General features: G+C 38.1%; 1 pseudogene; it reads right to left on the bottom strand.

Moving 5' to 3' along the window:
- Nucleotides 1-1,309: 1,309 nt before the first annotated feature.
- LOC102823846 lies at nt 1,310-4,096 on the bottom strand (annotated as a pseudogene).
- Between the last annotated feature and the right edge of the window lie 797 nt (nt 4,097-4,893).

Genomic DNA, 4,893 nt, shown 5'->3' with positions numbered 1-4,893 from the left:
AATCTTACTTAAAGATCTTGAAGTTACTCATACAATATTGTAATTGGCCTCCTGATGTGGTGCTCTAGGATAAGCACTGGACGGAGAGCCATAAGGTCTGTGGTTCAAACTCATGAGCTGCCCCTTGGAAAACTCTATACAGGATCTTGATGAGTCAGAACCAACTCAATAGCACATCACAACAACTTGAGCAATCATCTAATCACAGTTGAAATAAAAGTTTAAATATCTTAAGGTTTCTTTTAAACTTTCAGTTTACTATTATTACTTTTTCATCTAAATTTGGCTTAAGATTCTTAACAACAACAACAAAAAGATTCTATACTTAATCAGCTAGTAGAGTCCTGGTGTGGTGCTGTAGGATAATCACAGGACTGCCAATCACAAGTTCAGTGGTTCAAACCTACCAGCTGCTCCTTGGAAACCCTATCCAGGTTGCTGTGCACTAGAACTGACTCATGGCACTTAGCAACAACAACAGCTTGTTGCCAAAAGTTTAGTCCATCTCAAGGAGATCCTATGGAAAACAGGAGTGTCCTTCAGGGACTGAAAATTTCCATAGAAGAAGACAACCTCCTTTTTTTTCTAAAGGAGCAGCTGGTGGGCTGAAAATGCTGATATTGTGGTTGATATTACAAATTGGCTCCTTTCATACAGAATTGGGAAAATTCTTCCTAATCTTTTCTTTAAGTTATCCTCCCCACTTCTGGCTCACAACTAAAGACAAAATAACCCTAGGCTTGTTAATTAATTTGCATATGTTTATATTGGCTCAGGTTATTATTTGTAAACCGTTGGGTAGGTTTTAGGGGAAACATTTTCTAGATTAAGATTCTGGAGAATAAATTAAAAGGTTGTTGTTGTTGTTGTTAAGTGCCATCGAGTCGGATCCGACCCATAGCGACCCTATACAAGGTTTCCGAGGAGCGATTGGTGAGTTTGAACCGCTGACCTTGCAGTTCAAATGGCTTTGCAGTCCACCATGGTGTGGCACTGTGGGTTAATGCACCGGAAGCAAAGCCATTTGAACTGCAAGGTTGGCAGTTCAAGCTCACCAGCTGCTCCTAGGAAACCCTATACAGGGTCGCTATGGGTCGGAACCGACTCGACAGCACTTCACAACAACAACAAATTAAAAGGTAGTATTTTAATAATATCTACTTCAAGTTACTTATGAAAGTTATGATTTAAGGTTGTTATAAATACAAAGAAATGTTGAAATTGAATCATTTTATTTATTTCTATAAAATCAAGATAACGTATAAGTATACATGTGTGAAAAAAAGGATGGAAAGTTCTTAATTTAATATCATCCTATTTCTTGAATGCCTATGTTAGAAGTATTAAAGAGTATTTCTGGAAAAGCAAATCTCTCATTGGCCAGATGAAGAATTTGTTCCCCAGTTAACACCTTTTATATTTTCCAGTTAACAACATTTCTTCTCTTAGCTTACAAAAAAAGCCTTTGTAAATTGTACTGAAATCTGGCAAAACATACTCTACCATTACCGTATTTTCTTCTTTTTTCAACTTTGCAATACCCATGCCTCTATTAAAATAAAGAGACACACAGCATGTGTCTTTCTTACTTGTTTAATCATATGCGTTTCATCCATAACATGTAGTTGCCTATAAGAGATGGGGGGATTTGGGGGCGATGGAGGGAAGCAAAGGTAGAGCACAGGGTAGGGGCAGCCACATTGTAGTTCAGGTGTTGGGGAAGGCAATACCCGAGAATGTGGAGGGTGTAAGAAAAAGGTAGATAGGGGAACACTGAGACAGGTTTGCATGGACTAAATGGGACAGAGGTAAATAATAATGCATGTTCAACCTTGGAACAACAAGGCTCTGTGATATAGGGATTAAGATATAGTTTGAAGAGGGAAAATAATGCTAAGACCCTTAATTATCTTAAGTATATTGGTTTCCCTACTATTGTAAAATGGACACTTGAGTTAGATAGAAAGAAATGTTGGGAAACATGATTACAGAAAGCTTGTAAGCCTGTAAGCCTATAACTGATTAGAATATCTAAAGGGGTTCTACAACTTTCCCAGTGATATAGGCCTCCTGTGGAGCCTTTGCCGAATATAGGACCTTAGGTGGAATCCTGAGTCCCATCAGAACCTTCTGAGGTGGGACATGCTCACTAGAAAGGACAAGCAGACCAGCTTAGAACAGCTAAAGCAACAGAAGATACATCTTCAAAGAAAGGTCATAAGGAAAAACCCAAAACAAAAATGGTAGTATGACTGGCTACTACAAGAATAAGAAACTTGTTCACCAGAAAGCCATCAAGGTAAGCAATCAAGTTCCTTCAGGAAAAACCCCCCTCTAAGGCTGAAACTCAAAGGGAGCACATGAACAGGAATGTAAGCTTGCTGGTGACCACATTGGTCTACTGGTGAGTGAAAGAGGGGGAAAGACAGCAATGAAGAAATGGGCTGAATTCAACCATGTTCCATAGACTCCCATTTACCTGGAGATGAGAGAGAGAAGAGGAAGGGCTGGTTGGTCTGAAGAGTGTTGAGATCTAACGACATCTGAGTGGAGAGGCACAAGAACACCCAAACTTGTAGATTGTACCTATTTGACCAAGACTTGATGACCTGATAATCAAAACTTGATTAGAGGAAGACTAAAAAAAAAGAACAAACAATTTTTGATAAAGGAAATGAGGGTAAATTGCTACAATTTGATGAACTTGACTTATACTCATGTAGGTAGTGATGCTAAATACCAACAGAGAGGGAAGGAGTCTTCACAGAAAGTATCAATGCTATCTCTTCTGTACACAAGGTAGATAGGGATGGGCAACTTAGGCATTGGCTACCTAAAATGAGGGAGTGATAAAGGCATGAAGTGACTGGCTTACAAGGTTTAAAGGGGGAGGTTGGTTTAAGAGTGTGTGGGGAAGAAAGAATCTCCACTTAATAGTTTTCATCTTGTATAGATGGGTCTGGTAAAAAGAGATGGGGATAAGATTCTTATGATTCAATAGTGAGTAATTGTTATCATGACTAATTGTGACTGTCACAATTGTAAAGGTAGGTGTTTTGTGACAAAAATGGGGGAGTAGTTAATCTTACAGTCCAGAAACAAAGGATCTGAGGACTATCAAGGGAGAAGAACACAAGTGGAATGAGAGACCTTATCCAGAGAAGCAGCAATACCAGAGAAGATGGAGGCAGAGATGGTGACATGGAGGGAGGAAGTTGCTAAGGACCCTAGATTTGTAGGAAGAGAGGGATTATGAGATGGAGGCCAGGAGGCAGACTTGCAGAATGTGCCCTTTGGTTGTGTAAGTTATTATATATGCTATATATGCCTGAGTGTTTAAAAAAAAAAGCTAAGGTTAGTAGAGAATAATACTGTTAACTGATAGTACATGGAGGGGATTATAATCAGTGTAATGACCAAGGTATATGATTTGTTGAACGTAAAACTGATGAGCTGCCCTATAAAATTTCACTCAAACCACAATAAAAACCTTAAAAAAGAAGAAGAAGAAAAAAAAAGAAATGGTCTCCATTAGATGATTTATTAAGAGCTTTCCTCCCACATTTATCCAAATAATTGTTTCTTTTTTCTTTTTACTTCTACAGTAAGGGGCAATAAGTAGAAATGAATATCCACTATCTACAATGATGCAGCATAATGCAGAAGAATTACCTCAGAAATACCTATGTGCACTGAAAGCCCCAGCATTTAACTCTTAATACTACTTAGAACTGGTATTCTTCAAATATAATTTCATTTATTGATTCCTGAATTGAATTGGAGTTAAAATATGGTTCTGTGATGATAATATTTGTATCTAAAAAAGTCAACTCGATACATTTCATTTCCAAAAAAAGTAGTCCCAAATTTGTCTTTGAACATCCCAGTTTACCAAGGAACCCTTCTGAAAGGGAAGAATGTAAAAGAAAAAGTCCAGATGGATCTTTTATTTCATCTACCTGGTTGGTAGTAAAGTTTTGGAGACATGCTGTTTTTGACCTAAACTGGCAGTTAGGTATAACCAAGAACCAAGACATTTATGGTTATAACTGATTTTGGTGTTGTAGACTCCATCATCCAGCACTAACATTATCATTTTAGCATAAGCCACAGGTTTACTGTGGCCGCTTATTCCCCAAACCCACTTTAAAATATAATATTTCTAACTCTAGCAGTTCAGCTGTCAGACAGAGGTGCTTGAGGTACTCAAGAAAAACTGGCAAGAGAACATTTAAACGTAGGCACAAGATACAGTTAAACACTGGCTGATTGGAGACATCACAGGCAAAAACCTTCAGATTCCATGATCTATTGCAGCACTCACTGTCTTGAGGTTTCATCTTAGATGCCTGATCTTGAACACCTCAATCACTTGTCAGCCATCCCATCTCTACATTTTCACAACCAACTTAATATTGTATTAGACCTTAAATTCAAAATACATGATTTGCAGAAGCCTACTCTTTACAGTCTTGACATAAATTCACCCTCTGTTGAGTTCATTCTGACCACTCACTGGCAATGTAAAATACTTTGCACTCAGACAGAATGTACTTGAAAGTAGATTCCTAAAACTCCTTTAGTCAGCCAGGGAGCAGCAATCTCACCCTTAGGGATTTACCTAAGCATATCTTCAATGGAAATTGGGGTACCATGGCCACATGATCATAAGTCAAACCCTGACTAAAGTAGTTGGAGGATCCAAGAAGCAATCCTGTAAACCTTTATAGCAGCAATAGTGTATGTTTCCCAATCCTGGTCTTTTCCTTCTTCCAACGTCCTGCCAGGAACAGTAATGAATTGATCTGCCATCAATCACGATTGTATGTTGCACTTTCTTTTTTTTTTTTTTTTTTTTTTTTTTATGTTCTATAATTAGCAACTTGGCCATTA

This window comes from Chrysochloris asiatica, unplaced genomic scaffold (genome assembly GCF_000296735.1).
Source record: "Chrysochloris asiatica unplaced genomic scaffold, ChrAsi1.0 scaffold00073, whole genome shotgun sequence".
NCBI lineage: Eukaryota > Metazoa > Chordata > Mammalia > Afrosoricida > Chrysochloridae > Chrysochloris > Chrysochloris asiatica.
The sequence above is the reverse complement of the archived record's forward strand: the minus strand, read 5'-3'. Positions and strand labels throughout refer to the sequence as shown.